We start from the raw sequence: 26,160 nt of genomic DNA on the forward strand, positions 1-26,160 counted from the left end.
TATAAATTCATTTTTAAACTGACTGAATCATTATTTATCAGTTAAACTATAAATGTGCACCGGCAGTTTGGTAAGTAAATCTTCAAAACTAGCAGGAATTACAATTTAACTGTAAACCTCTATCTAGTGCAGTAGTGGATTAGTTAGGAATTAAAATTAATGTGTAAAAAAACCCCTATATCGTAAAAAAAAAAGTAAACTAAATGTGGGGCACTGTTGGCCTAGCTGCCTAAGCATGCGCCCCATGTAAGGAGTATGTAGTCCTCGTCCCCGGCCATTTGCTGCATGTCTTGCCCCACTCTCTGCCCCCACATTTCCTTTCTCTCGTTCGCTTTCCTATTGAATAAAGGCAAAAACATGTGCAAGAATATAACTTTAAAAAAAGAATGAAAAGAAAATGTAAACATTAAATTTGTGTCATAAAATTGTGCAAACAAACTGACATGTCTCTGGTCAAACGTCTCCTTGATGGCAGGGTTTTTAACTTGTAGAACTGCACTGTGTAACTCATTCCCAACCAGTGTACTGTCAGACTTAAGAGCCTCAACATGCAAACGTTAGAGTGTCAGATATCTGAGGTGGAGCTCATTGCTGGAACATCTTTTAACTGTTGATAAATGTTTTCACACTTTCTTGTAGTTAACTGTTAACTGGATTCCAAGTGTTCATCCAAGGCCTTTGTAATCCCTGGTTTTCAACATGTTGCAGGCGTTTCTCATCCAAACAAATGAATCCAAGAATCATCACGGGGATTTTTCACACTCTCCCATCCCTGGGAATATTCTTGCTCCTTTGAAACACAGCTGACAATATTACATGCATCGTTCCGACTCCTGTATTTGTTTAGTTAAACTTGTTGTATTATAAACTTGTTGTATTCTTCGACATGATGATTCTTGAGGTGCTATTTTACAACACTACCACAAGCCCTTGCACATATTGCAAGTTCCAGAGTTGCTGGTGTAACAAACATGAAATACCCTCAATCTGCTGAGCATCTGTAGTGAGCTCCCTCCATGCTACATTCTGCCAAGCAAAATGCACAGAGCTACTGACACCCTGATGATGTAGTATGTGCACATGGTTGCCACAGAGTAGCATAGAACTGAGTTGAAAAGATCGTCCCCATGAATCGCCCTGATCTAGCTTTTGGATTCAGTGTCTGACCATTACTGGATACCAGGATCCGATCTGTGCATCCCTAATCCAGGATGTGGTAATACTAATCTTCATCCAAAAGGCGACTGTATTTGGTAGAAGTTCTTTAAGAGGATTCACTTCTTAATTGGAATTCTTCCAGGTGACATTTTGTCAACAGACCTGTCAACGCCCATCATTCATTCACTATGATCATTAGCTACATATGACTCACAGAAGCTTATATTTTCAGCTTCGTCCACCACACAGTTAAGAACTGAAGCCTTGTGGAAGAGGAGTGAAACTGCCCCAAGAACTTCAACCAACCCCAGCTGCCTTTTGGATAAAGATTTGAATGCAAATGTATATTTCTAGCACATTTCATTATATTGCCAAACCTGCCATCTGTGGTATGAATGTGCTTTGAGTGCATGTTCCCAGGCTCTTAGAGAATATTCAAATGTATTCCTATTACTGATCAGTTAACAGAACAATTAAGTATCTAAAGACAAGCACACAGAGTCCCCATAGCCAGGATGGCAAGTATACAGTATGTAGCTATTTTAACTGTGTTAACATAGAGCTGTCTGCCTCACTCCTACGAGCCTACTCATGGCAGGGATCTGGATAAAACACCAGTAAGAGTATTGTTGTTTAAGGATTCGGCTACTTCTTAGCATCTACTTGGTGAGCTGGGTGAGTGTGTACATGGGTGGGCACACTCATTACTGTATGTGGATGTAATTTTATGTAGGAGAGTTTTGTTAAGAGAGAGAGAGAGAGAGAGAGAGAGAGAGAGAGAGAGAGAGAGAGAGAGAGAGAGAGAGAGAGAGAGAGAGAGAGAGAGAGAGATCTTAACATTGCTGTGTGAGTCAAAGTTGACAAGTGATTGCATGCTGATGCAAGTAGCCTTTCCACTTCACCTAAGCATTTGAACCTGGCAGCACCTTTTCATAATGCATGACTCCAGCAGAGCCACTTTGCCACTTATTGCTATTTATTCAACGACTGACATTATACGAGTTGTTCTCTTCTTTTTGTTCTCTTCATTTCAGCAATGGCAACCTAAGGTTTGGAGACCAGTATAGAATATTTACTCAATAGTACCAAAGAAATAACTTAAAGCTCATACAGCTCATGGAGCCCAGCAGACTGGGAGAGTGATGTTGAAAAATGCAGTGAAAGACTTCTGAACCTTAAAGCCATAAAATATTAAGTACAGGCACAGCCTCTTACCCTTTCATTCCCATGTTCTGCACACTATTCTTAATAGTGACTGAAGGGAAAGGGAAAATGTGAAATATAATATTTACAAACCACATATTTCATATCTAATACAAAGATGTAATGACCAGCATAAATTAAAGGACTTTTTTAATCTGCAAGCTACATTCACTGGCACAGAATGCATTATAATGTCACTGTATCAGTTATATCAGTGGAAAAAGAAGCATCCCTCACTTTCATCTTCATTGCAAAAAATGTCACAAACACTGCACCCTACTGGCTAAATAACAGGACAAAGTCTCAACCCTGGGCAGTAAAACAAACATCTAATGCCAAAACTCAAGCCTTGCTTACTTTTTATGCCACAAGACTATTCTCTATCCAATTCTCTAATTCTCTAATCCAAGCAGCACCCAAACTCAGAAGAACTTGAACAATTTTCTTACATTTTCAAAATACACACTCACAGTCCTCAGGTATAATGTCAATCACACCATAATGCATACAACAACTTTAACGCAGCTGGAGAGACCAATATACCTCCAATCCACAACTCCAAAGGCCTCTCTCTGAACACAACCTCCACAAAACGGAGCACACACACTGACATTGCATACAGGGGCGTCGTAGTAGGGGGGAAAGTGGGACTGACTACCTAGGGCCCAAGTGGGGAGGGGGGCCCTTAATGGACCTGAAATAAAATGTGTTTTCTACAACGCGTTTCTTTTGTTTTTTTTATAACTGCAATAAGATAACTAAAATTGTCTGAATATATAAACAAACATTCAGAATTCCTCTCTGGAAAAAAGGGGAGTATCTTCCTGTCGACTAGATTGATTGGCTCTGTGAGATGCGCATCTCATGCCTAAAGTGGGGAATTGTCATATTTGCATAGCACCAAGAGTGGCTGAATCTGATTGAAATTAAACTGTAGGTTTTTCGAGTTTTATTACACTTCATGAGGTTAGATTATACCAAATAATGCCTCCTTGTTGTTATTCAACAATTCACTTGGATTCAAATAATCTTGTTTAAAGAGGTGGACAGTCTGAAGGTCAATATTGTGCAGTTACATTTGGAGAAATTGTAAAATAAATAATATTGATATGTAGCTTAGATTTGAGTAAGTTAACCAGGATAGTTTTAAGCATATATTTTTGTTTAATGCAAATAAACCAGTATTATAGCAGCAATGTTATATTTTGTAGGGTTGGCTGTGGTGATGGGGCCCACTGAGATATCTTTTCAGGGGGCCCAGACTTCCTGGCGACGCCCCTGATTACGTAGACGCTGCACATACGTCAGCTTATGTTGAAATCACAGCAGAATGAGGCACAAGAATACACAGCTGCTAACATACAAAAAATGCTCACTTGTTTGCTGGTCTTCACGTGGAGCATGGACAGTCTATGATGAGTAGGTCCGTTTGCAATTCTGGTGAAACTTGGTACAGGTTGTTGAAACACTGGCCTTTGCACGTCCTCCATGTTAAGTCCAACTTTATGTTTTCAAACATTTTCCATTGATGGCGTCAAGCTTTGCTTTTGTTTATGCGGTCTGCTTATTAGCCAACTAGAGCAACCATTTGCCGGCTTGTCCCAGTGTGATGCATTCAGGGCCACCGTAAAAAAAAACTATAAGAAAGCAGAATTAATTCATTTGCAAAAAAAGAAAGAAAACAGAAACAAAGACTCCTGAGTTAGGAGGAGATTGTATCTCCCATTAGAAAGTCTTCTATCCAACCGTCTTGATACAACGTTTCCAGGTATGACAACATTACAAGGTGATTCTACAATATGAAACAAAAACAATTAGGGCTAATTAAAAAAAAATGGCGGCAATGACATTTAACTCTAGGACTCTAAACTTAGGATTAAAAATCTTTGTCCCCTACAAGTTGGCAGTGTAAATGTGCTTGTTAAAAATATCATTCTTATTTTCACAGGTGTAATGCCTGCCTGTAGTATATTTTCACAATGCAGCACATGTATATTTAGCTTAGCAGGTGTTTTTCTGTCATGTACCCACTCATTATGCTGACATCTATTGCTGTCAGCGACATAATAGAGAAGAAGTGAGTGAGCCATCCCCCACCCACACTATAATGTGCTCCATATTTCCACTCTAGTGTAATAAAATAACATTGTTTGCAGGTAGTGATTTTGTCTGCAAAATTCTGTTCATCCTGATCCATTCATTCATTCACCCAGTGTCTATACATTCAGTGATTAAATGTAATACAATTAATAATTCTAATTATTGAAAAGCTATTGAAGCTAGCTGATTATGTACTATTCCACCTCTTTTATTTCAAGGTAACATGAGAGACTGGATGATGTTGGGATGACAATCACAGACTGCCAATTCCAGCAGCGAGGACACTAAGGTGAAGGATTTGTGATACATAAAGGATAACATTGAGGATGGGGACGAGGACTGCCTGAAGAAGCTGCAAGGAAACAGTAAGTCAGAACTGTGAGCCAAAAGTAGCGCTTTAGGCCTATGCTATCTACAGCTGGTAGGAAGCTGCAACCTAGCAAGAGTTGTGTGTATTTGTTTTTGTAGTCATGTATGATAAATCTGAAGTATCTGATGAATCTGAAGTATTCAACTCTTGCAGTGCTTAGTTTGTTTCTGCTAACAGATAGTATTTTGTAAATCCACAGATGTTTTCTGTGGTGATTTGATGTGGATGGTGAAACAAACCAAATATTTGAAATATTGATAAATTGTGAAATGTTAAACTAGATCAATTCAGCTACAAAAACAATACAACTATCCACAATATGCACATAAAACTCTCATCTTTTTAAACCACATACAGATGGAAACACAACTGTGTAAAAATGTGAAACATACATAATCAGTAGAGCTATGTTCTCAAAAAAGTGCACGCTGGAAGGCAGACTAAATTAGTACCAGTTCTAGCGTGCTGTCAAGTATTTGTAGAATCCCAGACAGCTCAGCTAATATGCTGCCAGACAGAAAAGACTGGAGTGTTTTAAGATTGAAGAAGAGAACATTTCTCTGTTAGAGTACACCATCAGACAAATACTGCTTTAGCTACAACAAGACCTGGTTCAGGGTTGAAGTCAGGTTTCTCTGTAGAAAGCAATGGGAAAGAGGAACAACATCACTGTGCAACACAAACGCCCAAAGAATGAACGTGTTAAAAAAGGGAAACTTTAAGCTCTCTGCAAAGACAAATTGGAGGCTAAGCTACAAGGCAAAGTTTTCAAGTGAGCTATAGCTTGCAGACATCAAACAGTGCACTATTAAGCCCAATAACCTAGTTTAAACTGTGATGCTCCTTTCTTTGACAGTTTTAATTCATTCTACTGAAGATCTGAAACTGATGTAAACCACTCTACAACCCTTCTCCATTGTTAGTACTAACCTTCCCTATAACTGTCTCAGAACTCTGAAACCAGAAACAGTTTTCTGTCAAATCAACACCATGGCCACAGCTGTGTAACAGCCAACCCTGAGCGCCGTGCTCATGAACTTACTTGCAAACATTTTTAATTGGTTGCTTCATCGCTGCAAGGTTCCAGCGTGCTCTAAATATAGGTTTTTATTTTAGTGCCTGAGGAAAAATAACATCTCCTGTCTTAATGACTACAGATGAGTTGGTTAGTACAGTGAACATCTTTCTGAGTTGTAATTTGCCAGCTTGCATTAGGTCAAACAATCAAAAACAAGTCTTTTACACATTATTAACTTCAAGTCAAAGTTAAGGATCACCTGGTCTTTTATATCAGTGTTACTCTGAAGTACAGTCTACAAACCTGTGCTGGTTGATGTGTGGTGTTGCACCATGGATCTCAATCTCAAATCTCAGATCTCAGCCACCTTTGTTGACATGGAAATAAACTATTGAACTTAAACCCTGCTTGAAGGTGTCTGTGAGTCAGTCAGTAAGTGAGTGAGTCAATGAGAGATTACTCAGCAAGTAAGTGAGCAAACAGAACCGACAGATTGTTCTGCTTCTTAAGCTCTAAATGGCTGACAGCGATGTTAAGTGAACAATACTCCGCTTTTGTCATTGCAGGGCATCTGTGTACTTACAGTACACGTGTCGCTTTGAACGCTTCTGTGTATTTATTCTATATAAGTGTGTGTGCTTGTTTGTGTATCGGGCTGTCAGGGCTGTCCTCCACTCCTAATGGTTTAATGGGCACCCTGTGGTGCCTCTCAAGCCCCCTGGAGAGGGACACACTCAGAGTGTTGGGGAGCACAAAGGCGAAGCCATGTCTCTAGAGAGGAGTGTCTTTGTGACGAGGGGCCACTGCTGTGCTGACTGTTGCTGGCCTCATGGTGATTACCCTCCCCGGGGGGTCCGCATTGTGGGCCCTGAGACCCAGAACTTCACCTTTACATACCCCCCTGCTGCGCCTCAACAGGGGGCCGAAACGCACCCCTGTCGATCATCCCACTTTGGTTGAACAGCCTGCCTTCCAAGCAATCCATCAAACACGCTCAGTCCCATTTCCCAGTCAAGAGTTCATACATGGCGGCGCTTTGTAACCACAGTGATCTCTGAAGTATCCTGTAAATGTTTATGTACCGGCTATGATATTAACAGATATAGTTGGACATGTTACAGTAAAAAAAACATTCTCATGGTGTTAAGAGAAACATAAATGCATACATAATTATAACAATCATAACACTGCTTTCCACCATTTCTCTCTGCCATGCTCCAAAAACAGAATTCTGCCTGGGCTAAATAGAAACATATGAGCAGGTATAAAGCGCATGCATACTGTAAATACACCCATAAGCCACAGAAGTCCTAGCTCATATCTTGACCTACTTATGATCTAATGCATATTTTATGTGTCAAGCAGTTTCAACCACATCATGCTCACACACACTGTAAGCCGAGTACAGTATGCAGATCCAGTCCCACACAATCTACCCACCGGCTTCTGCATTCCACACCTAACACCCTGCATGAGGCTATAATTGTGTGAGGACTGTGTTTCTTAATAAAGCAACCCAAGTCTTAATATGCCTTTGAGAAGGCTGTAGCCTGGAGCGTCCCAGAGCCTCGCTTCAGGTCCAAGGCATAGGAGGCGAGTAGCTTTAGCTCCTCTGATTCCCCTGCTCAGGGTCACACTGCGGGGGCTGGTCCCTGGTGAACGGTTCAACAGTTACCTTTGGTTCTCGCTGTCATGGAGACTGCAGTTGACTCTGCACATTTCTTCTCTCAGTCTTGATATGCTGTGTCTTGAGAATAAGTGTGTGTATGATGGATGTCTATGATGACTATACGATGAAGAAGCATTTTTTGTTGTTTTGAAGTGCTTGACCTGATTTATTTGCTTACCTTTTTTGCAGTCCATCCTAATTGATAGACAATGCACTTTTTCTAGCCACCTTAAAACTAACTAAAATCCAAAAACTAATCATTCTTGGCAGCATTTCTTTACAATTTAACTGTACATGCTACCAGCCCTTCTTAGTTCAGTGTTTTACACAGATTTACTTTAGTTTTCTATCTGCATACAACAATTCTCCTCATTATACAGCCATGCAATGCCAGAGGGTCTATCTGCCTCTGTTATCTGTTTCTCTCTGTTTCTCGGCTCAGTAATGTTCATACCGCCTCCAAACTCCATCTAGTATTAGATCTCAGCCATCATGAGGACGTGTTTAATTTTGCCGTTAGTGATAGAGGATGTATCTGTGATGTCTGGCTGTCCACCACAATCAATAAGCTCTCTGAGCAGCATCTGGGAACAATGTTAGTATAAAGGTTAGTATAATGTGGAAATCAATAATCAGAGTGTTTCTAGGAAAATGCTGACATGTACATGGCCATTTCTTTTTAACTCCCTTTTCTCTTTCATTTATCAGAAAACATATTTTGTTGCCTGAGCAGAAGAACAACAATGCACTTATTGCATTTCTTGGTTTCATCTAAGTCCTTACAGTGTACATCGTTTTGTTCAAGCTTGTTCTTGAACAATGGGTCCATTGATCAAAGAGTTAGCTGGGTTGCAATTTAGAGAAACCTCTGTTGATTTATTGTCAAGGTGGTGGGATAACTCTGTAGAACACAGACTGGAAACATGTATATCCTTAAGATTTGGTCTTTTCAGCTGGCCTATATCATAGGTCATCTGTTATATGCGGCATGGTTGTATCTAGATTGAGTTGGCAGAAGAGAAAAGTAGCTAGCGTGTTTTCCAGAGTCTCTATTTGTGATTCCTGGAAGATCTCAAGGAATTTCCAAACCAGATGGGATGATCCCTCCAACATGATTCAATCCATGGGCTCCTTCCTGTGAACATGCTAAGAATTATTTCAAAGATAGCATCCAGATGGCATCCCAATCAGATGCCCTAATCATCTCAAAATGCAACGTCAAAGAGTATCCATCTACAGCACTTAAAGCTCCTCATGAATGTCTGAGAACCTTCCAAAGTTGTTTTGGATGAGCCAACCCACCTTCCAAAAGGCACTTATTCCACCTACTTTAATTCTTTTATTTGTGTCTTATGATAGGAGTTCAGAGTTTGGCAAGGCTCAACTGATACAGTAAATAACTTAATCTCTCAGTTCTTGACCTGCTCCTATATGCAAAATGGAGTCTACAGTCCTCAATATTTGAAAAGTATGCGCTTGGCAATTACATCATTCAACATTGCAATAAGGGCCTATTTCCATTTCCATTTTTTCTCCACTGGCAGCACATATTTTCCATGCAAAACTAATGCAGTTCAGCGTTTTCAGCACTTAGGTCCTAAGTGCTAAAATGCCATCAGCAGGGCTATATTTGGAAACATTCCTGCAAGTGCAAATAATTGTTGTAGTTCACCGGTTTGCCATCTCTCCATAAAATGTTTGCTAATACAGTTACTGGTGGTTAGTAGTAATGACTGCTTAGAGGCGCAATGTTATCAACTCAGTTAAGAGCCATCTGTGCTTCTTAGCAGTCATTATGGTCTCTTACCAGAACTGCCCCCTACACCCTCTACACATTTCCATTCTATTTGTGTGTTAGTATGGAGGGCCCAAAATCTGAGTGTGGAGCCAGAGTGGGTTTTTGGACCCTCAAACAACGAGTCTGCACCCATACTGGTTTACTGACCATATCGAACGCTCTTTATTGTTCGTCATGTTTAATGTGCCGTTTTTGGTGTAACCCGCACAGACATAAATTGTCTTTTTCAAGATAAAAACAATATAATCACACAGTTGGAAAGTCTGAAAGATTACAATCTCATGCTTACATAGCCAATTAGACATCAACTTGACATTCTTCACTTTTAATTCTGATTTTAGGTTGGTTAATGTTAGCCTTCAATTGCTCTCTTTCAATCCCTTCATTGTCACATGATAGAGAGCTAACTAGCACAAAATCAGCTGAGATGAAGAGAGAAGAGCAAGAGACACACTCTCTTTTAGTTTTCTTTTGGAGGCTGCCTAAAAGTTTTTTTTTTTTTAGAAAATAGTAGTTAAAGTATCAGTAAATGCTGCACTCACAACACTCTCAGTTGAAAATGTTAACTTTTGAAATGCTGCTGTGCTCGTCACTGTTACCTATCAAAACCATGATGGGAACAAAGGCGGCGGCCCTCAAGGAGGAGAATCTAACCAAACACATTTTCAAGGGTTCAGTTTCATGGCATAATCTCTATTTTTTTTATGTTTCTATTAAATTCATGTAAATATGGAGCATACAGAGCAATGGTTACCACTAAAGGAAGCCAAAGTCTTGTGGGACAACTTTTATAACCTAGCAACAGTAAGCGCTGGTGGACAGTCCGCTGAAAGTGAGGTCATGGGTGCTGCCAGTGCAAAAAATGATGTTAGTGGACACAGGCCCTTATAGTAAAAAGTGTGATTGATTAACAAATACAAAAGAGTGCATAAAAGCATCTTTCTTCATGTCGTTAACTGAGTTTGCAACAAGTTCTTCTATGATCCAAAATGAATCCAAAAAGCTTTTTTAATCAGTAAAGTGACAAGTTAATGTGGGTGTAGCTGATAGCTAGTTTTGAGCTCCATCTGCATAAAAATGGTTTTGAAAGCATGGCTGTTATACCGTGGCCTCTATCCAATAGTTGTGCGCAAGCTGAGTGAATTTACTTGGTTATTCATTATCCTTGTTGCAGATTCAGACTCTCTTCAAACGACCCTAGTGTGTGCACTAAGGGTCATAGTTTAAAAGCATTGTAAAAGTACAGCTCTGTTATTAAGGGAAAGGCCTTTCCCTTAAAATCTGCTTTGACTGTGCTGGTTTTGTATTACTGCTCTTCTTCCAGGCATCACAAGCTGCATCTCAATGTCGGTTTGCGGCCATTCAGCACTGGCAGCAGCAACAAAAGGGAAAAGCAGTGAGTTGTGACAGAGGCAATGTACTCTGCTTCCCTACAACCCTCTCCTTTTCAATTAACTTCTTTCACGCTCAGCTGTGATTCAACTCTACAATAAGCATTCAGGCAAACATTCAAAAGCACCCCCCCAAGTCCAAACAGGGGCTTGTTAAATGGAAATATTTGGACAGGGGACATGCTCGCCAGTTGTACTTCTGCTCAGCCTCCATTTGAGCTCCCTGAGATTTGTTGTCGAGGGCATAATCAGCTTAGGTTGTATAATATCTTCCTGGCTTGCAGGGAGATGAAATTTACAGTGAAGTGGGCACTTCAGCCCGGATCAAATGTGAATCCATTTCACAAATTTGGAGTTATTGGAAAGGTAAATCTAGATAACTTTCTTTTATTGTCATACACAAACACACATAGATGCAGACGGAGGTGTTCCACTTTGTACAGCATGAAAAGAATGCTCAACCAGTAGAGGGCAGCTCAATCTGCAAACATCTTCTGCAGCTTAAATGAGCAAAAATGTACCTATGTGTATGTTTTGAATATAAATTGTAAAGAATCTGTGTTTAAAATGTGTCTGTTTGTATTTGTAAGGTACATCAAGCAGAGAGTAATTGTTTCATGCAATGCGAGCAACGCTATCTATGTGTGCCAGCATATTGGCAAACAAAACACACTTCTGCTGCATTATGTAATTTTGGAGGAGTTCCCACTGTGAGGCCAAGCAGCAATTCAGAGGCTGCAAGGTGTGCTGCTGCCTGCAGGAAAGCTGCTATCAACTATTTATGACACTTCCATTACAGCCACAGCGCTCCTGCTTGCTTTTCCTACTTTTTTTAAACAGCTTTGCAAACTTGCCGTCATGGGACGGGTCAGAAGTAATTAGGGTCATTAAATGACTCTAATGCATGTATGTTTTTTTGTGTGAGTGTACACTCTGTGCCCTCTGGATTTAGATTATGTAGCTTTTAGTGCAGCATTAAAAACTCTCAGCACAGAGCTCAAAGAAAATGTGAATACTTTCTCTGACTTGCATCCCACTTGGGAGTTGACCCAATTCAGATTCTGAAAGTGTACTAACAATAAAAAAAAATACTCAGTACAGTAGTGTGCGTATAAATTGCAACCGACATGCACCATTATCTTTGTGTGAATGGAGTTGAGTTGATTCAGCCTGGCCCTTTGTCCTAACACTATGATTCAAACTGTCTGTGAATGGAGAGACAGAGCAGTTGACTGTGTAACAACCACATAAAGAGAGAGAGAGGAAATGGAATGTGTTGTTAATGGCCTATCACAGGTTTTCTGTAGCTTTAATGGCAGAAGCTGCAAAAGAGAGAGGTGGAGAGGGTTAAGAGAGTAAAGAGGCTCAAGTTTCAGAGGCAAAACATGTTATTTATTATATTCAGCTCTGGGCAATTTGAGATATTTTAGCTTGGTTGTCATATGAAAACTCCTATACAGAAATGAGAAGTAATAACAGACTGATGACTGGAGGGGAAAAAGTGCCCTGCAGAGCATGTTGATTTAGCAGACAGTGCTATAAGTTAGAAACCAGCACCCTTCTACACAATAAACTTTTGCAACATTCAATCTTTTGTTTTATAATCCTCACTAAAGGCCCTCTTTTTGTTTCATTTCAGTGCACTTACTTTGTCAAACATGTGAGGGACAAGAAAAGAGTATAACAAAACAAGCACTTTGTCGGGTTTGTTATTCTGCAAGGAGTTACTCAATATTTCATGCGGTTGTTGTGCAGAATATTTAAGTGGGATGGACTTTATGGGAAAAACTGTGAAAGTGCTTTACCAACAGCTTTGAAACAAGGCCTATTGCAACTCTTGAACTCAATACCTCTGCTGTGAAACCAAACTCATCCTTTTTCAAAGAGAGGCTCTTTTCATGTCCATGGCTTTGAGTGATGTCTAATTTCTCTTATTGTGAGAAGTACAAACAAAAGAGTGTATTTCTGACAGTGAGCAATGTTTTACTTTCATGACATGTTGAAAATAATCCTACTGCATTTGCTAGATCACTTGGTCTTAAAAGGCATTACAAGGAAAGTGCCAAGTCCCTAGTTATCCTCCCGTGTGGCTTCGTAGGAATCATGTAATGAGCTACATGCAGGTGCATAGGGAACCCATGGCATTTAGGCCTCCCTGGGGTGTTGAGGCAGATGAATTTCTATTAATGATCACATGCTTTCTGCTGCCTAATGGCACTGGAGAGATGAGCTGCAGATTACCACCCCTTTAATTAGTAGCACAGCTAAGCCTCCTTTAACTGCAGAGAAGTGTATCCCTGTTTTTGTGGCTAATGGTGGAAGTTTTGCATTTGACTTTCGGGGAAAGTTGATGAGGGAAGCATCACTAAAGTCCGGTCATCTTTTCCATACTGTAGCGCTTAAGTAGCCAAGTTTTGTATCCAAAAATACAACTTCCACTGCACAGGTTGGGGATAAATACTTGTGACAAATGCCATATGGCTGCAATCCCGCTGCACCATATGTTGTTTGCAGCAGCAAACACAGAGGGGGGAAACGAGAGAGAGAGGAGGGGTGGAAAGGGTCAGCGGTGGAAAGTGTGGTGCAGAGTTGTGCATTAGGTGTCAAAAAGTGTAAGGATCTGCTGCAGACCTGCCTGGGTTATGTAATGGATGAGCCCAGTCTGCGAAGCCTCTGCCTCTGTTATCATTAATTCATGTCACCCAGGACAATATGCACAGGAGCTGAGGAGCCACCGTGGGAGACACCGAGAAGGAGGCCAATCCTGTGGGAGGATCAGGCGACACTGAGGATGGAGGGATGGAGAGGAGAGGGGGAAATTTAGGCTTGGGTGTGGTTAGATTGAAAATGTTCCAGACAGTTAAAGAGGAAGACAGGCACAATGACACAGCTCACAAAACTTATAACACACAGTGTGGCCATGTTGTTTCAGATGTGAGTAGTGCCTTGGTAATGACAAAGTGAGAGTGTACCTCTGACCTAAATGGATTAGTCATCCTGTTAAAAAGGCCAATGCGACAGAATTATATGACATCATTTTGTTGACCTGAAACCTTTTGTTCTTCTCCTCTGCAGTGTGTTAAATCTTTAATAACAGTTCTAATGTCCTGTGACAAACTGCGGAAGCACTTTCTCGCTGTAGCTGGTTTTTTTTCTCCCTTTTTTTTTTGTGAACCATCACATCAGCGTTGTCACAAGGGACAGTGTTTCAAAATTTGTTTCAACAGTGTGAGTCTTTTGTTATTAACTCCTTTTTGCAGACTTTGTTTTTAACTTTTGAGCTGATAGTGAAAACAGTGACTGGTTCTCCGAAGTAAAAGTAATGATTTATCTTGAATTACTGAACATTTATAACCTGAAATTATTTTACAGAACAGTCTTGTTTTATCTGTTAACAATACAGAGATCATCAATGCAAACTCAGCTGTTTCAAAAACTCATTGTTGCTGTGGCCAATCAAAATGTATTCGTGTTCTTGTGGTTTTCAGTCGTTTAGATTGTGAAATAAGTCATGGCATGTGGAGTATAAGGAATGGTTATTAGATGTTGTTTGCAGCTATCACTGCTATATGCTTCTCTGTGGATTTTTTTTATCTTTATTTGGTTATATGTTTAATATTACTTCTGTTTAGGCAGGGTAAGTTAAAGTATTGTATTGTATCCTATCATACTGTATCTTCTCGTATCACACTGACCTGTACTATACCATACCATATCATATCATATTATCATCTTCTTCCTTATCATACTTTACCTTACCTTCATGTATCTTACTGTATAGTATCGTGTCGTACCAATTCGTATTACATTGTACCTTACAGTATCTTATCCTATTGTACCGTAATGTATCGTGGCGTATCGTAACGTATCGTAACGTAACATATCGTAACGTATCGTATCGTGACGTATCGTAACATAACATAACATAACATATCATAACATAACATATCATAACATAACATATCGTAACATAAAACATCGTAACGTAACATATCGTAACATAACATATCGTAACATAACATATCATAACGAAACATTGCGTATCGTAATGTAAAGTAACATATCGTAACGTAACATATCGTAACATAGCGTAACGTAACATAGCGTAACGTAACATATCGTAACGTGACATATCGTAACGTGACATATCGTAACGTAACATATCGTAACGTAACATATCGTTACATAACATATCGTTACTTAACATATCGTATCATAACATATCGTAACTTAACATATCGTAACGTAACATATTGTAACGTAACATATCGTAACGTAACATATCGTAACTAACGTATCGTATCATATCATTGCATATCATTGCATATTGTTTCATTTAATTAATATCTATTTTACTTTTGCATAGAGTAGCAATTTGTATCGTATCTAAAGCATCTTACTACTGTATTGTACAATACTTCATTGTATTATATTGTACTTTATAGTACCCTATTGTTGTGACCCATATTGTTTACCTTCACTTCATTATTATGTAAATGTTTAGTATCTCAATGTATCAAATGATTTAACATATTTTATTATGTATTTTCGCATTGTATCATATCATATCGTAACACACCGTTTTTATTTTACTGTATTGTATGCAATGTTTTGTTTTGTATCGTAGTGTTCTGCATCTTATTGTATCATAGCGTACCTATACCTATTTCAATTTCATGTAGAGTTGCAATTTGGAGATTTTATTTTGGATGTCAATGGTAGCTGTCTGTTTCAGCATGGAGGCACAACAGCACAGATATGTGTAGCCATTTTCAAACCTGCAGTTGTATACTTACAGATATACACAATTTAACAGCTAAGTGTGATAGAAAAACACTTTTAGCCACTTGATGCTTCTTGTTTTTGTCATAGGTTTACATAAGCATTCTGGCTGTATCAGTTTGCAATGATGTTAAGTAGTGGCATGTTTAAGTATGATGTCTTTGATTTAACTGCACTCTAGTTGACTTCAGCATCGAGCAACCTCTCATCAAAGTAGGCTACTGTAGTTCCAGTTTATGATCCACATGGGACATGCCCAGGCCCATGTCAGTGTTGTTCACCCATCAGTGACACATCTGAGGCAGCCGTTCTCTTCTCTCCGTCCATCTGGTCCTATGAGTCTTTGTAGCACTGTTCAGCCTTTGGTCGCAGAGTTTTACAGCCAGCAGGGGGAGCATAAAATGCATGACTTCCTTCCACATAGGTTGGCATTCACTTCCCTTCTGTCTCACTGCTTCCTTCATGTGATTTACAAGGCCAGTCATGTCACCCGTAGCCTTAACCCCTAACCTAACCCCTGACTGCACTTAACCCCGACCTCACAGCTCCCAAGAGGACCCGGGATCATTATCAGACACAGTCAGGCCTATAAACATGACTCCTGTAGCAGCAAATGTGTCATGAACTCTGCCATGTGTAAAAGTCTAAGGGCATGAAGTTTATCTTCCTTCAGCTTTTGAGCGTGGACAGAACTTGGTTTAAGTAACTTGTACTCTCATTTGTTCACACAGTATAAATATTTGGCATGCTCGCAAAAAAAAGCAAAGTGAAGTTCTCTCTCACAACAACACCACAAGCTCATTTTTACTTCAGCCAGATGGCAGGTGGCTGAGCGCGATGGGAAAGTTATTGTCATCAATCAATGGAGAGTAAACAAAACCACACCACTGCTCCTCAAAGAAATGAGGAAACTCAGGAATCAATAAAGGGCCCTTTTTATTTTGGAGGGTTTTAGCTGAGCTTAATCAGCTATTTATTATTCTTCTTTTATGTTAGGGTCACATCTGAATCTTTTCCTAGCTTTATTACTAACTAATAACTAGCTAATTACTTATTACTTTAGTACTAAGGTTTGGCATGAATGAAGACTCATATCCGTGTTCTAATTTGAATCATCTCCTCTCCTTTCTTTTATTAACTCCCCAATTATTAATAAATGAAAGTGCAGTCAGATTACAGAAGGATCATCTTTAAGATTAGCCATTATTAAAAAAGTCATTACCAGTGCTCCTGTGGTGTTACCTTACATCCTCACAGACTATTTCTGTATTAAACCTCCCAAGAGATCACATCCATCCAACCACCTTCTAAAGAATCCTGCAGAAACCCAAATTAAAGTTTGTGTCTCTGATCTGTAGTGCAGCTGGTATTATCAGAGGCTGTTACAGTGACGGGCTGGAGTGCTAGATAATTATCATCAGTACAGTATGTCTGTTTCTTCCTGTCTTCTCTCCCATATTCAGATTCTGTTTATGTAATCGCAGCAGGCCCGGTCTGTGGAGGCTGACAGCGTTGGATGTCAGGCTGCAGATACAGATCTCTTTTATAAACCCCAAAAAGTGCCTCTGTGAGCGATGGAGAGCAGTCTGCATCTGCTGTAAAAGGTTGGTCAGTTTGATCACTCATGTACATCTCAGAAAGGGGGCAGATGAGAAGATATTTCTGATGACATGACTTAATCAAAAGTTGCTTTCTGTTTGATAGCACAGATGTGTAACAGATCAGGAAGAAACAAAGCGGATCTGGGCCAACTTCCTCTGATAGTGACACTGAGAGAGGAAGCATGTGTCTTGTAAAGGCTGTGTGGGAAATGTCTTTCTTTTCTAAGTATGTTGTACAAGCTTGTGGGTGGTTGACTGGAGAGGGATGACTTGTTTGATGCTACTATACTTTTCATCTTCCTTGAGGGCATACTTGATAGTGACAGAGGGGAAATAAAGATACTGTACATGCAGGCGATGCTAAAACTCCTGCCATATGTAGTTAGCCTCACATGGCATGCATATTGCAGTAAGAGCTTTCTACTAGCCAGGAAAGAGCTGTGTGCATGCAGGTCTATGGGCTTGCATGATGTGTGTGCATTAGCATGGGATCACAGGTTAAAAACATCAGATAAAGTAGTTGACTTTTGTTTTTCTTGAGAGGAATTTGCAGCAGTCCTAACGAATATGTGTATTTGAAAGTCTGCCAAGTTTGCAGAAAACAAAAATCAGAAAAAATAACTAATTTAATTCCCTGAGAGGGAACAGGCAGTCTCTTAAAGTGTATCTATGTAATCCCTTAAACATCATAAAACATTGAATTATGCTATGTGACATTTCCTATTGATTTCTGAGGAGGTGTTGTGGGACCAAAAGATTGGCAACCTCCATATTGGGAATGCTGAGCTCAAGTAGCACATACAGCAACAAGGCAGAGCTCAGGCCATAGTCAGCTTCAACATGCCCACTTGTCAGGCAAACCAGGGGATTGACGCCAAAGTATACATAACCTGGAGCCTCATTCTAATCAAATTGATGAGCTGTATAAACAAAGTGGTCACCAATAAAGACACAAGGTAGACCAAAATTATTTGTGCACCAAGCTGTAAGCATGTCAACTGAATTTTGTTATGGGAGCTAATGGGGCTTAACTTGTCTTTGGAGTTAGCCTCAAGTGGACACTTAAGGAACTGCAGTTTTTTACACCTTCGCATAGCCTGAGAAATATAATTTGCTTGTTCAATTCACTTGATGGTGCTGTTTTTTTTTCTTCTGCTCTTATCAGCAGAGTCGATCGTTGACACCAAAGACAGATACGTAAAGCATAATCTGTGTTCAAATCAAATTTGTGGACTTATTTGGGACTTTTTTTGCACTAAGAGCTGCATGATAATGATATAGGAAATGTGACGTACATGAAGTACTCACCTTAGTGGCCACAATCTACTCATAGCATTAGCTGATGAGGGCAAAGGTAATGTTAAATCTGCTCCACAGAGAAACCAGCAAACACTGGACACCCTGAGCTTCCAAAAGCTGCCGCCAAATCCCGAGTGAGTGAAGAAAATCACACAATCCATCGCTCGCTTCTTGCATGAAGACTTGCGGCCATTCAGTGTTGTGGAAAATGAGGGCTTTTGTTAAATGCTAAAAACCTTGACCCTAAGTATGTGACTGTCACCATTTTGTTTCACTGACACAGCTGCGCCAAAGCTGTACAGAGAATTCTGAGGAAAGTTTGGTTACAACAGAAAGGGATTGCTTTCCCTTCGTCACAGGCAGTGGATTCACGTGACTGACAGCTGATTATATGACAGATGATTGACAGCTGGTGTCTCACGTTCCTCAGACTGGAGCAGTACACAAAAGTCACACCCGAGCAATCTATCCCCGTAACAGTATAGTTTTTCATACATGTTTGCATTCAGTTGAGTTGACTGTAATACAACATTTCAGTTTGTCAGGTGTATGCAACCTTTATTATGGGTTTTTTCCACAGTGTGGATCAGTCTGCTTGACTCCCATTATGTAGAAACTAAAAGACTAAAGTAAGATTAACAGCATGAGATTTATTTTCTCATTTGATGAAACAGATTTTAATCATTTTTTGTTTGCAGTTCAAAAAAGGTAATAAATCAGAATGTAATGCAGTATATGGTATTGCAATCTCAGTGTATCCCAGTACAATTTCAACAATATTGTGTAGTGACTAACGTTTGGGGATAATATTACTGTAGTACTGTTGGGCCACAGCTGATTCCCACCTCTACTGTTTAGATGTTCTGTAACTGTCTGTCCGGTCCGCACTTTCCTTACCTTATTGCTCAATATTTTCAGAGCTTAACACCACCCAGTCAACTTCTGATGCCAGAGCCCCCTGTGTTCACGCCCCCTGCAGTCCAGCTAATCTCACTTTACACAGGTCTTTGCAGTGAGAAAATGCCCTGGGGTCATGTTTCTCCTAACAGCTCCATACCCCCTCCTCTTGCTAAGTGCACTGTCTCCTCCTTCTCCTCCTTGGCCACATCGCATGATCTCATTTTTTTGTACCAACTTCCTGATTTTTCTTGACACCTATTTCCTTTTTGGTGCATTAGGCGTCCACAGACAGCCGGCCACAGTCTGTATGAGTGCTTTCACAAAGTGGCTCTTGAGGGTTTGCCCTCACAAGTAGAAGTGTTCCCCAAAGAGTTCCAGCCTATCAGGCGGATCCATTGCACATCAAAGAGTCAATAACCAAGCTGTCTGATAAGACACAGAAGCAAGTGGAGGCTCTTTAGGACTTAATGGCTTTATGACTCTAAACTCAACACTTCAACTACAGCTCTGTTCAGCTCAAGTGAGATAACAAGAGACGGACAAGTGACTGATATATGCTCAATATCCATTTTTTGTCCCATCTGTTCAGCCTCAAACACATCCACATTTCTCCAAAAATATATTTATGTATTTTAAAGCAATGTTTCAGCTTGTCTGTTTGTAGTCATTGCTCAAAAGAAGGTATTAGCACGGTGAGATGATAAGGGGACAGAGGTGCGGGACGTATCAGTCTCATGAGACTCTTTGTCAAAACACGTTCACTCACGTTCTGTCATTGTGACTTCAGCATTAAAAATGATCCGGCTGTCACAAAAGGACCTGAGCTGTTTGTTGCTGAATGACAACAAACACGTCTTGGATATAAATACATCAAGGGAATATGAGGAATTAATTATGGCCCCTGTGACATATCAGGAATTTTTTCAGGGCTTATTTCTACGGGTTGAAATTTAAAGGCAATGCTGCCACCTGCTGGAGAGAACAATGAACTGAGTTGGCAACAGAAAGGGTTTGTGTGACATCTTTGAGAATTCTAAAGAAGAGGAAAAGTATCTGTTTTTTTAAGGTATAGGAATATGGAGGAAACTATTTAGGGTAAATATAAGTTTAGATATAAGATGACATGGGGGAAGTTTTTAATCTCACCTGGTGCAGATTATATTTGCAGAGCTGGTTTATGACAGCCTGTACTCACACTACACGGCTGTCAAATCTTATTCAGATCAAAACGAGCAGGGAGACAGGTTTGTCTTTTAACTTTTACAGTCAGGTTTAGCACAAGCTTTCATGCTAGAGTGAAGATTCTATTTGTAGAATATTTAGAGCAAAGTGTAGTTTGATTTCTTTTTAATTGCAGCAGCACACAGATGAGCTTTTATCAGTGGACGCTAAAAATACAGAATGTAAATTTGGTGTCAACTAATAGCATCTTGTTTCCTAGCCTTTTCTTCCTCCCTTTCCTTCTCTCTCCTCTCTTTCCCTATCTCTAACCTCTAAAGTGTACAGCCCTAACCTCATTTCCCCATGCTCCCTAGAGAGGACTAAACTCTGCACTGACTGGCCTAGCTCTGGGATGAGCATAAAGAAAGTACAGCTCTTTGATGTAGCAAGCACAGTCCAGCAAAGGGCAGTGAGGCACACCCTGTACCGGCCACACTGAGGGTTCAGACTGTCTCCTTCGATCACTCAGACCTGAAGGCTCCACAGGCCCATAAACAGGATGTCTAATCCACCAGCTTTCAAATGCCTGTCTTTTAGGGCAAAAACATACAGGCTAGACAAGTCAAGATTAGTCAAGTCTTAGACAGCATCATCTTTTCTTGCTGGTCTGTGTTTTTTTTAACTGCTGCGGAACAAGCAAAGGGGGGCCAGAGAGATGAGCTTAACTGTTCGGCCTCTTATCCTCTCTTTCTAACCTACATTAAATTAAATGAGCACAGGGGCCAGCTCCTGATATGTGTGAAAACCCGGGGAGATTACACAGTGGTAATTAATAGGAGTAGTTGAGATTACAAAATGCTTGTATCCATGTGTGTGTGTGTGTGTGTGTGTGTGTGTGTGTGTGTGTGTGTGTGTGTGTGTGTGAGACCCTCAAAGCACACAGGAGGTCTTCAGCCGGACATACCCCCCACTGACCACACTCCCCACTGGGAAATGTCTCGCCAAAGTCCTCTTCTGAGAGGTTTCCGGCTATCCTGTATCCTTCCCTTCTTTTGGCAATTATCACAATGTCACTTGCATCTGATATAATCACAGGATTCAATTCTTAAACAAAGATTGCTTGTTACAGTGCATGTTTTTCCTTATGAAGCATTTTGCTCTGTTTGAAATTATCTGTTAGGAGAAACATAAAGCCACAGATACGCTTTTATTCTCCTCATGAATGTTGTCTTCTGTTTTTGCTTTCATCCTTCATTTCAGAACACATGTTGTTAGAGAGCTTTCATCAGACTAAAGTAAGGTTTATAATTGAAACATGAGGTGGGTGGCGACAGCTTAAGATCAAATGTAACAATCCTGACAGGAAATCATTCACACTTACAACTTCTGCGATGAAACTCATCATAAATCCTTTCCAGATGAGTAAATACTGCGTTTATTATGCACCAACAGGCTCGCACACACTCGGAAAAGCAATCGCTACAAAACAGGAAGGCCCCATAATGAAGATTACTTAATTCTGTCTGAATCCAGATGTAATGGATGTGCTGGCATGTGCTCGACGGGAAGAAGGCAGGACGTGAACAGTAAGAGGTCCATGCTTTCATGTCGTCCCTTTCGCACTGTGATCCCACATTTCATCAGCTGTGCCCCCAAAACACTGTTTTCACCTCGGATCCACTCTGCACAGAGCAACATGTCAGGGTGTGAAGGGGGGAGATCAGAGGGCTGCATGGGGGCTCCCTCTTGTGGTAAACAAGGGTGACTGCAGAGGGGCATGTTTGGATGTGATCAATTGTACTGGGGTTGCAATATTATAGAATAAATGTAAATGAATGAAAAGGGAGAAAATATCCCTCAAAGTATTAATCAGATATTCAAGCTTTTTTACAAAGCAGCTTTCATACAAATCAAAATTCAGTTCCAAGTGCTCAACAAAGTGATTAGACAAGACAGGGGATACATTTAAAAAATAATAATAATACATTAAATGTAGCGGTGAATTCACATTAATACAAAACAATTAGGTATATTTTCAAACAATAACAAGCAAAGAGATAAGAAATTATTTAAAGCATTATAAAGAAAAAATACAACAAATACTCCAAATGTTTTAACTTTTCTGATTTGATTATTCATTCACAATAAAAACTTTAACAGTAAAATAAAAAACACTTTATTTTTGTAACACTTGTCTTAACAAAGACTCAAACTGTCTCACCTCCTACCTCAGATGTTTTCTTTAATGAGGAACTCATTGCTTACTTTAACAAAACCCTGTTTTCATAGAAAATTCAATAAAGCAGGGATTATAAAACATGATGGACGGTATATATCTGGCTCATTAAGACGTTCTGTCTTAAAGCTCAACAAGCAAACAACACCATTAGCAACAAGACAGATTTTTTCTATATTGTCATTTTGAAAATGACAAAGGGATCAACGGCATGCTGCCAAAACAGCCTTTTATAAATACTGTATTTTTTTTCCATGCCAAAGAGTCTCAATGAGTCTTTGACCAAAGTAAAAAAGCTAAAATATTTCTTATATATAGGGCAAAATCACCAGAGATTAAAAGTTCTGGTTTGTCCCCAGGAGCTGCCAGGCTCAACACCAACTGAATGTTTCTCACAGGAGCTTTAAGCAAGATGATAAATATTTTACAAAATTAAGTTTAACCCATCGTTTCTAAAGTGTAGGGTGATATCTCTGAGCCTTTTCACCACTATAGTTTTTGGTTTTTTTTTACAGTACTTTTCCACTCTGTGTTGCTATTTGATAGCTAGCTGGTGCTGTTTTGCTTTTTTTAGGAGATAAATCAAATGCTTAACATCTTAAAAAGCCAAGCGTGGCCCTCTCTTGCACATCAGACTCCATCCTTAATTACATAATGGGATGAATTAATTGACTCGATTAATCCAGGTGACCATCTGTCGGCCAGTCTCTGTCCAGACAGTGACCGACTGGTGATAGTGTAAGCCAGTCCTTGACCAACCTTTAATTCCCAGCATCATGAACAATCTTTCTCACTGTAGTGGATACGTCTCATCATGAAAGATCTTTAAATATGTGGCTGGAGCCATTTGACATGCTTTCATTTCACACTCCACTGATTTGAAGGAAACTAAAGGGGTAAGAGTGTGTTTTGCAAGGACTTATTTTGACACGAGTGTCAGGAAAAGAGTAGCTGAGTGTACATACGTACTCCCCCGTATGAATTTCTTTCCTCAGCTCAGCTGTCACACGGTAAAAAGCGAGGAACAAAGCAGCAGCTTTGTGTCATGTCATTTCTGAATAGACAAAGCAGTGACTTTTTTTTTCCCTGAAACTCTTTATTTTGTCTCTCTCTTCTCAATCTCTCTTTCTCTCACTCCAGGGGCCTTGAGCTGCTATAAACTTTAATACGTGGCGTTCAAATAGGTGCAGCTTAGAGCTCAGCACACACACTCAGCAAGCTGGGAACAAAGAGTTACCTCCACCCTTTCTGCTGCCTTTCAACTTGAAATCAGCAGCCTTATCACTTACCAACAAAAGAACAGCAAATTTAAATAAAGTGTCAATTCTTTCTCTTTTAAAAGTGGATCCACATGTCCAAAAAAATGGGATTGGCTTTGACATTCTCTGTAGCAAAGACTTCACATTGAGCATTCGTTGTTGTTGGTTAAAAACTAGCTACAGCCCCCTAATAGCTGTTATTTGAAGCAGAGACTCAACAAGAACACTCTCATGCCAGTTCCTAATGATACCAGTCCGCAGAGAGGATTACTGGGGTTTTGGTGTAAATATAACACACTTCCTGTTTACTCTGAGCTGAAGCTGCTTTAGCCAGTGTCTAGCTTTAAAGTGTCTGTGGGTGGATGCAACATGAGTTGACACAAAGATGATTTCTTTTAAACTAACTGGCACTTTGACAAATGGTTCCCTAATTACCGACATTTGAATTCAGTTGAATACAATTAAATTCAAATCTCTGGAGAAAGCTGTGATGTCTAAATTAGAGTCAGAGAACTGCTTATAAAGAGAAATCTCGCAGCCCAGACAGACATGATTTCATATGTAGTCCAGCAGAGGGCGGCACACAGCCTCTGTAGGAGTCAGTCCAAGTAGAGCGGCCTCAGCTGGCAGACTGTTTTTTAGTTTATGACAATTGAAAAGCTACTTAAACAGTAATAGCAGCCTATTTACCTGTGATTTAAAAGAACCTGCTAGTTTTTTTTCCCTCTGTAGGCCACATGTCATTTCAATTTCTGCCTGAAATAGCCTTGACCCTCTTACTCCATGCTCACAGAAATAACAAGGTGAACCAGCACCAAAGAGAACTGGTGATTTTGTGGTTTCTGTTGTCACTTGCATTGCTCTCTAAGCTCTAGCCAGCACTACATGTGAAAGTTATGGCACCAAACACAAACTGGTATAGCACGCCTATGCTCTGCCGAGTTCTCCTTTTTTCTTCTTTTTTTTTTGCACTAAATAAATCCTTTTCTTTCAGGGCCATAATGAGCAGGAGGCGTATAGAACTCTAAAGAGGAGGGAGAGAAGAGACGCAGTGAGACGAGATGGGAGAAGCGAGGGGAAGAGAAGAGAGAAATGATAGTTTGTGCCAGATCTGTGGTACAGGCAGAGGGAGAGAGGGAGCGAGTGCTCCTCTAGTCTTAGCCCTATTTGAAACAGATGCTGTTTATAACCCAAACCTTAATGGGGAGCTCTCTGGTCTGGTGCTGGCCTATGATCACGTTCCAGCCTAGCTCCAGTGCCCATCTTTTTTTTTTTTTTTCCTGGTATGGGGAAAAATGCCACAGGAAAAAGAAAAAAAAGCCTCATCTCCCCCTCCTGTACCAGGGGCAGCTCCTGTGTGAAGCCCTAGATTTATCCAATCAAACCAAGCTCTCTGTGCTCACTTCAAATAGCCACCCCCTGACTTCAGCCATGCACTAAAAGGAGCCCTCATCTTTCCTCTGACCACACAGCAATATGACCAAAGACATGCTTATTATTTTATAGACTGTGATCTCCCAGCACATGTAAAAGCATAACCTAAAAGTGTGGACTTTTCAGGTTGCACGTGATCCCTTAATAAAAACTGCACCCGGCTCTCTGGCACACTGCATTTCACTTGAGGACATCAGAAATGTATCAGCTCATACCGCCATCACACAGATGTTGGTATCACCAACGTATGCACGTGCCCTTGATGCTTTGCATAAAGCTAATTTTTTTTCCCTATTCAAGCGCCCCACTAAAAAACGATTCAATATTTATTTTGATTTGGTGAACCTTTTAATCTACATCTTCCTGGTGAGTGCACAACATCAAAGAAGGAGCCGACCACATCTCATCATGCAAGAAATCACATAATATCTCTTCCATTACTGAGAAACACTGCCAGGATTACGACACATGATTACTCATGTATGTGCTTTGTCAAGCAGAGAATTAACTGGTATTTAGTTTTTGCCCACTGGTCACACTGACAGGGTGGATTTTCAAATTTGGAACACATATGTAAAGCAGATCCAGATGAGGGACTCAAAATAGCTCAGTGGAGATATGAATACGTTAATTTGTCTTTATCTTGACAGAATAGACAAACTGTGTCCAAGATGTCTTTCTATTGAACTACTTTAGTGTCTTCAGTTTCATTTTTTAAATCGGAATTGTATGTTTGCATTGTTTTATCTCAATTTGATGATCAAAATCTTTTCCAGGCATG

General features: G+C 40.0%; 1 long non-coding RNA gene across 1 annotated transcript in view; it reads left to right on the forward strand.

Annotated features, from left to right (window-relative positions):
• The first annotated feature begins 4,019 nt into the window (after window positions 1–4,019).
• Window positions 4,020–26,160, forward strand: part of LOC117817330 — a 72,152-nt gene continuing 50,011 nt past the window's right edge. The window contains exons 1-2 of the long non-coding RNA XR_004632123.1: window positions 4,020–4,129; window positions 4,680–4,826. This is a non-coding gene — a long non-coding RNA (uncharacterized LOC117817330). The remainder of the gene's footprint in view (window positions 4,130–4,679; window positions 4,827–26,160) is intronic.

This window comes from Notolabrus celidotus, chromosome 8, assembly GCF_009762535.1.
Source record: "Notolabrus celidotus isolate fNotCel1 chromosome 8, fNotCel1.pri, whole genome shotgun sequence".
In the NCBI taxonomy this organism is placed as follows: domain Eukaryota; kingdom Metazoa; phylum Chordata; class Actinopteri; order Labriformes; family Labridae; genus Notolabrus; species Notolabrus celidotus.